Source organism: Martes martes (assembly GCF_963455335.1).
Source record: "Martes martes genome assembly, chromosome: 5".
Lineage (NCBI taxonomy): Eukaryota > Metazoa > Chordata > Mammalia > Carnivora > Mustelidae > Martes > Martes martes.
In genome coordinates this window covers 140,987,617-141,001,099 of record NC_137892.1, presented here as the reverse complement: position 1 = coordinate 141,001,099, position 13,483 = coordinate 140,987,617, and positions in this window count along the sequence as shown.

The following is a 13,483-nucleotide window of genomic DNA, read 5'->3' as shown; positions in this document are numbered from 1 at the left end:
CAGCATTCTTGTGCTTGTTTCCAAACTAACTGTTCCTGCTGTCTCTGTGGTTTCATAGTTCCAGCTGCACTCCTGGGATCCCAAACATCCGTGCCATCCCATCCCTTTATTGTCATTTGGGTTCAACAAATGAAGTTATGGTGACTGAGGAGGTTTCTATGAACCTGGATTCTTTGGAAGGAGTTCCCTAAATGGTAAATATTCCAGTTGGTCACTGGAAGGGTAGGTCTTACCATTGCAAATTAGTAAGTTTTCATTCAATGCATTAGTATCTTGGGAATTTGGTTCCTATGACTGAGAAGCAGGAGCTCATTACCAAGGCTGAAGCAAGGCTGAGGTTGCATGATTTCACTTCCTTTGAAGACCTTGTTGAACAGTCATTCAACCTCCAGCTACAGCTTCCCTGCCATGTCTGTAACTTCAAAATGCTCATCAATGGCACCTAGACCTTGAAGCCTAGCTATCAGCCATCAGCACTGTTTAGGGGCCTTAGCACCCTTGTTGATGCGAAGCATGCCAAGACAAAGATAAGGAAGAAGTGTTACTACTGAACATAGTGGAGCATAGTTGTAAAAGTGTGAGCTTCAGAGAGCTACTGCCTGGCTCCAGTGTCCCTTTCTCTACGTTCCCATTCCTGCCGAATGACCTCTCTAAGCCTCAGCTTCCCTTTTACAATAAGAGAGTTTAGCTCATTGGGATATTCTGAGGATTAGTATAAAAACCCCTTAGCACAAGGACCATTCCGTAAACATTGGTGATATTTCCAAACTCAGCCCTACTTTGAAATTCCTGTGATGGCTATCCCAAGTCTCAACTGCTCTTCTTATACCTCTCCTAAATCCTGATTTTTTTAAACCCTATGTTAGCTCTTGTATTTCTGTGAATGATGGAATTTAAATTTTTTTCTTCTTTTAGTCAAAGAAAGCAGGTCCTTGCCCATAAGAAAAAAAGTAACAGCTTTAAGCAGAGTTACTTACATGGTAAGTTTTGTCTTGAGATTGGTACAAGGATCCCTTTATTCACAATTTAAAAACTTGTACTCTTGCAATCCGAGGCAGGGGTGAAGGGGGGAGGTGTCAGGGAAGTCAAAGCCTGCCCTAGTTGGGTTTTTTTTTTTCCTCTTTACACTTTACTTCCTGCCTGCTTGTAGATGAAGCTGGGATTTGTGATGCTAAACCTGATACAGTCAATGTTTAGAAATTGCTACCCCCAACTTATAATTTACCTTCATAAAATCTAGAATTATCTTCATCTTTTTTTTTTTATCTTCATCATTTTTAGTGTTGCTGATTATAAATGACCTCAAGCAAAAAAAAAATCCATCTTGTATCAGCCAGAGCCTGACGGGGAGGTGGGGGTAGAGAGAGTACCTCCAAACATCTCCGTTATTTCCAGACCCTTCCCAAGCATCCTTCATCTGGGTCTCCGCCTTACCACAGAGCTGCCTGTGCCTGGTGAGCATTAAGGAAAATGGGGTCATCAGAGAAAGAGGGAGTGCCTCTGTCAGCTTGGCCTAGTAAGGTCACGTAGCAGCCCATCAGACGTGACCCTGATGGCTCATGGAGGGAGAGCCATCGTTGTCTCCCTTAAGTCAGGCTTGGAGCTAGGTGCGAAAGCCAGCCGTGGAGACAGAAACCACCCTGAGCACCGCATGGCACCATCTGCGGCGCGGCCCCGTCGGGAGCAGTTCCCAGCATCAAGAGACACTGTCCTCGCAGGGTGACCCAGAGGTACTGGTGGCTTTGAAATCAATCCAAGTTCAAGGTATGTGTGCTGGCTCCTAGTTACGTGAGTTTGGCAGTTTAACCCATCGAACCCTGGTGTTCGACGTGACTCGAGGCCTTCCCTGTGTTCCTGAGGGTGTCTCCTGTGTCCAGGATTGCACCCTAGCCATTTACATCTGCTCCCACCCCAGGGCACTAGCAGCATCTTGAGGTCCTGTCATACGTCTTCGTAGCCCCAGGCTCCACCATGGTCCCTGTCTTCATAAGGCCTCAAAACGTGTTGAATGAATTCCTGAGTACAGAAAATATCAGTGGTCGTTGAGGCTTGGCAGGAATAAGCCTTGTTATGTGCCCTCTATTGTACATCCTCTTGTCAGCATGCTAGCTTTGAAAGCAAACTGAACAAACAGAACCATTAATACAAGAACATTTACCAAGGATTAAGTATTAAAAACGAGTCCAAACGAGCTAAAGAAGACTACCTATAATCTAGCGATCATGTCCATAGAATAGCTGTGTTAAACATGGAAAAGGGCAGGGTGTCATCTCACCAGCTCTTTTGCAATCCGTTCTCTTACGGATAAATCCTGATGAGGACCGTGTTCCACTTCCATTAGTTCCAATGCTTATGGTAACATGATGTAAAAATGTATATAGTTTGAATTTCGGCCTCAAAATCTCATATTTAACACTACCATACAAAAACTGTGGACGTGAACTTTTGGTCCCTAAAAAGAATATTGCCCTGGGATTATAGCTTCGCTGAGTGTTGGTGGAGTAACGCTCTTCCTCACTTCTGATTTTCCTTCCAGAGGGAGGCGGCACCTTCCAGTAGAGTCCTGACCTTGCTGTGCCCTCTCCCTCCCACCTCACCAGAGCAAGAGTGAAAACAGGGAACTCTAGAATGCCTTCTGCTAGAAGCCTGTGTACGTTCTGCTTTGTCCTTCATGCCATGGTCTGTGAGAACAGGCCCTGCGGGAGAGCTCACCACCGTGCAGGGGTGCCCAGGGCCGGTGGAGTCTGGAGCGCGGCATCGGGAAGCCAGTTGTCGCCGCAGACTTCAGCCGTGTTCTTTAGTACCCATTCTATGAGTACTGATGATGGCTTTTTTATCTTCATCTGCCTATTTCTGAGTCGTTTAGAAACTTACTGGAGAATGGCTAGGTCTACTGGGCTTCCTCAAACCCCAACATGACAATGCTTGTTTGTTAAAAAATATGGAAAGTTTGTAAATGCAGTAGCTCTTGGAATTCCAGCCAAAAAGGACATTCTCTGACCATTCTGAATAAACCCACAATAACATCATCTGTTTATACAGTTTGTTTTTCTGCTATGGAGTATAGACATCTAAAAATGTTTTTTAAGATTTATTTTACTTTTGAGTTCTTTTCTTGGATGTCAGACTGGTGTTTTATTTTTTATTTGATACCATGCTAAGATAGGCAACACAGCATCTAGTGGGCCTCCTATATCAAAACAACCTATTATGGCAGAAGAAAACGTTTTACAGTAGCACCATTTCACTCAAAAAAAAAAAAAATAGAAAGAAAGAAAAGAAAGAAAAACTATGAATAAACTAAATGAAACATTAACATTTATACAAAAAAAAAGCTTTAAGAGGGTATTAAAGAATATAAATGAAGGCATGACTATGGTAAAATATGTGTTGGGTTTTTTTTTTTTAAGATTTTATTAATTTATTTTGTTAGAGAGAGTGAGTGAGCACAAGTGGGGGAGCGGCAGGCAGAGGGAGAGGAAGAAGCAGGCTCTCTGCTCAGGGAGCCTGATGAGAGGCTCCATCCCAGGACCTCCAGGATCATGACCTGAGCTGAAGGCAGATGCTTAACTGACTGAGCCACCCAGGTGTCTAGAGATATGTGTTTATATAAAAAGATTCACTATTAAAAAGATGTCAGTAGGGGCGCCTGGGTGGCTCAGTGGGTTAAGACCTCTGCCTTCGGCTCGGGTCGTGGTCCCGGGGTCCTGGGATTGGGCCCCGCATTGGGCTCTTTGCTCAGCGGTGAGCCTGCTTCCTCCTCTCTCTCTGCCTGCCTCTCTGCCTACTTGTGATCTCTGTCTGTCAAATAAATAAATAAAATCTTTAAAAAAAAAAAAAAGATGTCAGTGTTTCCCATGTCAAACTACATATAATGTAATTTCAATAAGCATATGAAGGGGAGGGCACCTGAGAGACTCAATTTAGCATCTGCCTATGGTTCAGGTCATGATCCTGGGGTCCTGAGATCAAATCCTGCATCAGGCTCCCTGCTCAACAGGTAGTCTCTTCTTCCTCTCCCTCTACTGTTCCCCCTGCTTGTGTTCTCTCACTGATACACACTCTTTCTCTCTCACATAAATAAATGAAAACCTTTAAAAAAAAAAAAAAGCCTATGAAGGAGAGATTATTTTAAGTAGTGGGGCTAATTCTAAAGTTCCTATGGAAAAATGATCCTGCAAGGAAAACTAGGGGGGAAAACCCTATAAAATGAAAGTTAGTAAAGAGATTAGCCTGACCATGTACCAAAATATATTATAAAGTTATATTAATTAGAACTGTAATGCTAGCACATAAGCGGAATGGAGTCCACAAATAGATATATATTAAAGTAAGGATATCAAGTTTAAGGAAAAGGAAAAACCAAGTGACTCATACAATATGAAAGATTATTTCTCGCTTGCATAAAGTCCCAAACAGGTGTTTCTGCTTGGCAAGGATTCTGCAATCATACTCCTTGCATCTGTAGCTCTACTGTTCTCAACACATGGCTCCGCAAGTTGTCTTGGAGGGTGTCTCCATTCCAGCTAGCAGAAGGCTAGGAACATGGCAGGTCACATGCAGATTTCAGGTACGAGACCCATCATTTCCTAACTGCATGGGAAACTGAGAAATCACCCCTCTGTGTGCCCAAAAAGAGGAAGGAAAAGGTTTGGTGAATACCTAGCATCCTCTCCCACGAGACCCAAGTACGTACTGGAAGGTAATGTATAGCCAGGCTGGCATTTTGTATCAGTGGGGAAAGATGGAATATGCTGTAAGTGGTGCTGAGGAACTGGATAGCTGGCTCAAAAAAAAAAAAAAAAATGAAGCTGGATTCCCAATTCACTCCTTACAACAAAGTAAATTAGAGTTGGATCAAATTTGAACAAAAAGAAAAGTATTAGAAAACACAGGAGAAAAAGGAGGCCCATTTATAAATCAGCCTGCCTACCCAGAAAGCTCAGAGATTGGTGAGAACTGTGCAGTGCCTTCACCTAAATACAGCCATCCCATGTTTCACAATCCTACTCCTTCCCTTCCACGGTTCTGACCCTATTTCTCCGTGGGACACCTGCCTGGCTCTGCATTAGGTTTCCACTGTAGCTCTGAGATTGTTATGATTATATTTCAAGGCTAATTTCTGGCCTCATCTACCCTCTTGCTGCAAGAGATGAGGGTCTAAGTAATTAAATTTGGCCATGAAAGCCGTCTAGCTTTCACAGCATGCCCTGAGTTGATAGTTGGCTTCCCCAATGTGCCACTCTCCAAGGCTTCCAGAAAAGTTAACAAAAGCCAGCCTCCTCCACAGTTGTGAGTCGTTACCATTGCCCCATGCAGTTCAAGAGAAAGAACTCATCCCTAGCCCAGTCCCTCCACTTGTACCTCATCCTAAACAATCATACATGAAAGTCTTGGGAAATGGGCTGCTACAGCATGCCATGGATTCTCACAACCTCTTTAAACCTGCAGTGAGATTCTTGTTGTGTCCTGAACGGGGAGTGAACCAATTCTCCAATTCCAATCTTGAGCGTCATCTTTCTAGGGCCAAATCCGGTGCCATCTATTTTAGTTGAGGTCCTCCTGAAGCAGGTATTAAGGCAAGGATATGAGTGCCTGTGGTTTATCTGGGAGGTGAGATCAGGGTATGAGGGAGTAGGGAAAGTTAGGAGGGAAGGTGGAAAAGTTAGTAAAGGATATTTCAATGAGAAGATGACTGCTATAGTCAACAAGAGTTGCATTCCACTCAGGAATCAGCAAGGACATGGCTTAGAATTGCCAACTGAGGAAAAGGGACACTTGCGCATTTATCCACTGGTTCCCATTCCTCATATGTTGGAAGTCGCCTCCGAGAGCCACCCTGGACAGCCCACCCTTGCATAAGCTCAGCAAACTCCTGTGGCACCGCACAATGCTGGATGCAGGAAAAGAAGAAGAAGAAAAATCCAGGCACAAGTTAGGTGGCCAGAACATGCAAGAGCTGCCCTCCATGGCTGCAGGTAAAGTTGGTGGGACATCTGCAGCATCTGCTACCAAAAGAATTAAGATGCCAATTTTCCCTATTTCTTTTTTTTTTTAATTTTTATTGCATTATGTTAGTCACCATAAAATACATGATTAGTTTTTGATGCGGTGTTCCAAGATTCATTGTTTATGTACAACACCCAGTGCTCCATGCAATATGTGCCCTCCTTAATACCCACCACCAGGCTCACCCATCCTCCCACCCCCCTTCCCTCTGAAAACCTCAGTTTGTTTCTCAGAGTTCACAGTCTCTCATGGTTCATCTCCCCCTCTGATGTCCCCCCTTCACTTTTCCTTTCCTTCTCCTAATGTCCTCCATGTTATGTTCCACAAGTAAGTGAAACCAGATGATAATTTACTTTCTTAATTTACTCCTTGACTTATTTCACTGAACATAATCTCCTCCAGTCCCATCCATGTTGATGCAAAAGTTGGGTATTCATCATTTCTGATGGCTGAGTAATATGCCATTCTATATATGGACCACATCTTCTTCATCCATTCACCTGTTAAAGGGCATCTCGGCTCTTTCCACAGATTGGCTATTGTGGACATTGCTGCTATGAACACTGGGGTACCTATGGCCCTTCTTTCCACTACATCTGTATCTCTGGGACAAATACCCAGTAGTGCAATTGCCACGTCATAGGGTAGCTCTATTTTTAATTTTTTGAGGAATCTCCACACTGTTTTCTAAAGTGGCTGAACCAACTTGCATTCCCACCAACAGTGTAAGTGGGTTCCCCTTTCACCACATCCTCTCCAACATTTGTTGTTTCCTGCCTTGTTAATTTTTGCCATTCTAACTGGTGTAAGATGGTATCTCAATGCAGTTTTGATTTGAATTTCCCTGATGGCTAATAATGATGAACATTTTTTCATGTGTCTTTAGCCATTTGTATATCTTCATTGGAGAAGTGTCTCCAATGTCTCCAAGTGTTCATGTCTTCTTTCCATTTTTTTGACATGATTATCTGTTTTTTGGGTGTTGAGTTTAAGAAGTTCTTTATAGATCTTGGATACCAGCCCTTTATCTGTAGTGTCATTTGTGAATATCTTCTCCCATTTCATGGGTTGCCTCTTTGTTTTGTTGACTGTTTCCTTTGCTATGCAGAAGTTTTTAAATCTTTATGAAGTCCCTATTTCTTTCTGACAATGTTGAGCAGCATGGGTTGTGTTGCTGAAGGTGTGGACAAACAGCACACTCTCATACAATTGTTGAGAACGTGTCGGGGCAGTTGGAAAGGAGCTAGCAATCCTGAAGATGCATATACTTTTTGATCCAGGTCTTGGGAATTTCAGTTCTAGGAATGGATCCTGCAGATATTTGTGCACAGACTTCCGTACAAGCATTTTCACTGTCATTGTCAAAGGTTGGGTGAAGGGCTTCTCAGCAGGACATGGGAAATTCTCGTACATTCACACAATGTCACCCATAAGGAAAAGGAGGGTCCTCTCCTGGATACTGATACTAAACACTATTGGGTGGGAGCAGAAAATATAAAATGATTAACAGCATATACAGTATATTATCATATTGTGGATCTTGGGAAAGGAAAAGTGTGGGTATTTCATCATGGTATGGATTTTATTCTTTATATGACTTTTCTTTCATTCCTAGGGATTTGGGATACAGATGGAGGCTCTCACCAAATGATAGACTGTGAAAACGAGTCTGATGAAAAGTGACAAATAATAACAGAGCACAACAAAGTGACTAGATTGCAGCTAGACATCCACAAATTGGTAGTTTTCCTGTCTTCCAGCAATAGACATTAGAAAATGTAAAGGAGAGGCGCCTGGGTGGCTCAGTGGGTTAAAGCCTCTGCCTTCGGCTCAGGTCATCGTCCCAGGGTCCTGGGATCGAACCCCACATGGGGCTCTCTGCTCCGTGGGGAGCCTGCTTCCTCCTCTGTCTCTCTCTCTGCCTGCCTCTCTGCCTACTTGTGTTCTCTGTCTGTCAAATAAATAAATAAAATATTTTTTCTAAAAAATGTGTTAAAAAAAAAAAGAAAATGTAATGGAAAGAAATTCACAACAGAAACCTAAGTGTAAAACACCTATGAATAAACATTCAAATATTCATTCAACATTGTATAATAAATATACAAGGTCTTTACAGGAGAAAAGGTAAATGTTATAGTACAGGGAAGAAAACCTAAGTAAATGGAGAATATTATATTATATTATTATAATATAATATTATATATTATAATATATTATAATATTATATTATATATATTATCCATAGATAGGAATCTCAATATTTCATGATGCCAGATCTCTCAAAATTTATCCACAAAGACAGCACAATCCCCAAAATACCCCAATAATATTTAGTATATAGTTTGACAAGCTTATTCAAGAACTCATAAGAAAGGCTAGAAGCGTATGCATAACCTAGACAATTATGGGGAGGGGGGAAAATGATCAGGAATCTTTTAAATAAATGTTTATTTTCCCTAGTCATTACAGACATGTAAATAAAAACAAGGTGTAGCTTTTCACTGCATTATTGACAAAAAATAAAAAATGTCGATAATACCAATCAAGAGTGTGAGGAAATGGTATTCTCCCACACAGCTAATGGAAATAAATTATTTCATGTTCTCTCAAAAACAACTTGGTGGTAGCCTTGAAAATGTTAATTATTCATTTTCAGTGACCCAGTGACTCCATTTCTCTTTTTCTATCCTACGGAAACATTCAGGGTTACCTGAGTGGCTCAGTCAGTTAAGTGCCTTCAGCTCAGGTTGTGATCCCAGGGTCCTGGGATGGAGGCCATGTCAAGCTCCCTGCACAGTGGGGAGTCTGCTTCTCCCTCTGCCCCTCCTCCCTATGCTCTCCCTCTCCTCTCACTCTCAAATAAGTAAAATCTTAAAAAAAGATCAAAACTTTTAAACATGTATTTGAAATGGCATGCACAAAGATGTTCTTACCTACATAGTTTGCAGTTACAGGGGAAAAAAAGATAAAAAGACAACAACCCGAATATCCATCAATACAGTAATAAATGGCTAAATAAACCATAGTAAATCCATACTGTGAAATATTATGTAGTAATTTAAAAGAATGATACAAATCAATATGTACTGATATGAAAAGAACTCCAAGACATTAAGAATAAAATGCAAAGTTTAGAATAGTGTATTCAAATAACATTCCATTTTTGAAAATATAAAACTCCCTAAAACAGTATTGTATACATGTACAGGTACAAGTACGTGATCATATCTTTATTTTAAAAAAGGATATTCACTGTCCAAGACAGTAGCCACTAAACACATATGGCTATTCAAATTTGCATTTAAATTAGGTTTCATTTAGAATTCAGTTCCTTGGTCTCCCCAGCCATAATTGAAGTACTCCAACATCACAGATACAGGCCACTTCCAGTATTGCAAAAGGTTCTATTGAAATACGTCTAGCCTCTTAATATCTCCAACCTTCCTCATCAAAGAGAGTCTATAAACCAGCATCCAGCATCACCTTGTTAGATATGCAGAATCTTGGATCCCTCCCTAGACTTGCTGAACCAAAATCTGCATTTCAGCAAGAACCCTGCCTAATTTTTATGCCTAATAGGGCTTAAAAGCTCTACACTAGTCTTCAATAATCGTCATTAGCATCATCATTCAAAAAGCATCATTATCACCAGTGTTGAGAAGCTCCTTTCACTATTTTCCCTTTGTACCTGGTGAGGACTTTTCTCGTGTGTGTCTGGACACATTAGTTTTACTGTAACAAACGAACTTGTACACTTTTAATGTTTAAAACTGAGCATCATTTTTCCAGTGAAACAAAAAGAGAATTTAAAAATAAACAGGAACAAAATTATAATAGAGAATGTCAATTCCAAATAAGACCTACAGGTTCTGCTGATTCTCGCATGGAGTGACAGGGTGCAAGACATCATTAAACAGAGAATTTTGTTTTAAAAGGGTCACCTTAAACTGCAAGGGTGTCCATTAAACATCACAGTAAACGTGCCAAAGGAGAAGCCTTGTTGTCAAAATGCTCACTTAACCCACCCAAACATCTCAAAGCCGCCCATTTGCTGACCTTGATGAAGACTTTTCATTAACAAAAGCTGAGCCATCACTCACTGATTATCAAGCAGTGGCATTTTTGCTTGAATTTTCTTAGTTAGATGAGTTTGAATAATTTTAGGTGCTTATAGAATGAACCAATTTTTATTTTTAAAAAGGAGGTAAAGAACTGTACTCAGATTTACTAATTATTCCTATAGGATGGCTTCACAATTGCAAGATATTATAAATAAGATTTTTGAAAAGAAATGCAGTAAATAAGGAGGTGCTTGAGGTCATTGAAAAAGGTTGGGAAGATGTCAAGCTGATACAGGAGCCAACATAATTGTATAAATATGTAATTGGGGGAAACAGTGTCTCTTCCTTACCAAAAAAATCCAACTAATAAATATAAAAGAAATGAGAGAAATAAAAAAAAATCACCAGCAGGCACCACCATATTGTTGCAGACTTGACCAACTGATGGATGCAATCGATCATAAGTGTTTGAGGAGAAATAGGATATTTCACAGTCTCAAAGTATCTGTTAAGATATTTGTCCATTACACGGAGAAAAAATATACCCTTACTGTGGAGAATTACCACAGATACCACCTTAGCCAAGTGATCAAGTTTAACATTACCAGTAATAAATCACATTGATATCATTATGCACTGAGATGGACACATTACTTTTGTGGCTGATAATCTTCCTAAAAATGCGAACTCCGAATCTGATCATGAGAAAACAGATGAACCCAAGTTGAAAGACACTTCACAAAACAATTATCAAGATTCGGAAGACAAGGTCTGCACTTGGTTAATAGTATTTACTAATGCTGTTTTTCTAGGTTTGGTAATTGTATAATAGTTAATGGAATTGTGAAAATCAGAGGAAGCTAGGAGAAAGGCGTATGTGAACTCTTTGGACTATTTCTGCAACTTTCCTCTAAGTGAAAAATTATTTCAACAGGAAAAAAGAAAGGAACATGCGAGAAAGGGCGTTGTTTTCAATACTCTTCGTCTTTGTATTTGCTGTTTTCAACCATGCTAGGGTGCTTGCATCTCGCTGCTCTACTTGGCGGCAGAAAATATGACATACCGGGAAATTGTGCAGATGAGCCAATAGAGTTCTCAGGCATACTGACCTCATTCCCCTACTTTCCAGTCTCATCTGAGCTAATCCACCTTAAAGGATTCTAGAGGAATAGGTTAGGTTGAAGTTGCCCATGAAATGTTTGATTAAAATGGAATCACGAAGCATAACAGTGAGGAAAATCAGTACTTAAACTTCAATTGAGGACTGAAATAGCCAAAACAATCCTGAAGAAGAACAAATACGGAAGACTCATATTTCCTGATTCAAAACTTACTACAAAGCTATAGTCATCAAAACTGTGATACTGGCATTTAGTCAAGCATAGAGACAAAAGGAATAGACAAGAGAACCCAGGAAAAAACCCAAGCAAATATGGTCAATTGATTTTTAGCAAGAGGGCCAAGACCATTAAATGCTGAAAGAGCAGTCTTTTCAGAATATGTTGCTGAGAAAACTGGATATCCGCATACAAAAGAATGAAGCTGGACCTTTACCATACCATACACACAAATTAACTCAAAATAGATCAAAGACCTAAGCTTAAGAGCTATAACTATAAAACTCTTAGACAAAAACATTGGAGAAAATCTTTGAGACGTTGCGTTTGGCAGTAATTTCTTGGGTATGACACCAAAAGCATAGGCAACAAAGGAAAAATAGATATATTGTACTTCATCAAAATTAAAACCTCTTGTGCATCAAAGAACATTTTCTCTTATTTTATTTTATTTTATTTATTTATTTGAGAGAGGGAGTGTGTGAGAGTGGAGAGGTCAGAGGAAGAGCAAACTCTCCGCCGAGCAGGGAGCCCGATGTGGGAGTCCCGATCCCAGGACTCCAGGATCATGACCTGAGCTGAAGGCAGTTGCTCAGCCAACTGAGCCACCCAGGTGCCCCTCAAAGAACATTTTCAAGGAAGTGAAAAGACAGCCCAATGAATAGAAGAAAATATTTGCAAATCATATACCTGATAAAGAATTAATATCTAGAATAAATAAATAATTCTTTGAAGAAGATATACAACTATCCAATAAACACATGAAAAGATGCTCAACATCATCTGTCGTTAGAGAAATGCAAATCAAAAACCACAATGAGATAGCATTTCACAACCCTTAAGATGGCTACTGTTTTTTTAAATAGGAAAACAAATGTTGGCAAGGCTTTGGAGAAATTGGATCCTTTATTATACTCCTGGTGGGAAGGTAAAAATGGTGCAGCTACTGTGGCAAACAGTTTGGCAGTTCCTCAAAAAGTTAAACATGGGATTATCACATGAACCAGCAATTCCATTCCTATGTAGATACTCACTAGAACTGAAAGGAGAGACCCAGACACTTGCACACCAATATTCATTATAGTCTGTTCACTGTCGTCAAAAAATGGAAACAACCTAAGTGTCCATCAATGAGGAATGGATAAACAAAAGGTGGTATATATGTATAATAGGATATTATTCAGCCATAACAAGGAATGACGCATGCTACAACATGGATAAAACTTGAATATATTATACTAAATAAACAAAACACGAAAGGACACGTATTGCATGATCCTACTTATATGAGGTACCTAGAATAGGCAAATTCTTAGAGACAGAAAGTAGAATAAAGGTTACTATGGGCTGGAAGGAGGAGGCAAATAGGGAGCTGTTTAATGGGCACAAGAGTTTTTGTTTGGGGTGGTAAAAAAGGACTGGTAATGGATGGCTGTGATGGTTGCACAATATTGTGAATGCCCTTAATACCACAGAACTGTATCCTTAAAAATGGTCAAAATGGAAAGTTTTATGAGCCATTTATTTTTACGCAATAAAAAACTCAAATAAAGCATTTGATTTGAAAAATATATGTATGGGGTGCCTGGGTGGCTCAGTTGGTTACTGACTCTTGGTTTCAGCTCAGGTCATAATCTCAGGGTCATGGGATCAAGCCCCGCATAAGGCCCAGCACTCAGTGCAGAGTCTGCTTAAGACTCTCCCTCTGTCTCCCTCTGCTTCTCCCCCTACTCACACACACACTCTCTCTCTCTAAAATAAATGTATAAATCTTTTTTAAAAAGAAGTATATATGTATAATCACAGTAATTAACAACTGTAAGTAGACATTTTTCTCTTTTGTCTACCTCCCCCAAAGTTTATATAGTCTAATTGTCAAAAAAAAATTTTGACAACTTGTCATTGGGAAATAAGGGATCTCCTAGGTATATTCGGTCTTACCTGTAAGTGTGTGTATGTACAATGGGAAATGGAAGAGAAAAGAAGAGGTTGCTACTTCTTCATACTGAAAGATCATCCTTTTGGCTCGCCCTAGAAAATCAACACTGCCATGAGATACTTTGGCTGCAGACTGAC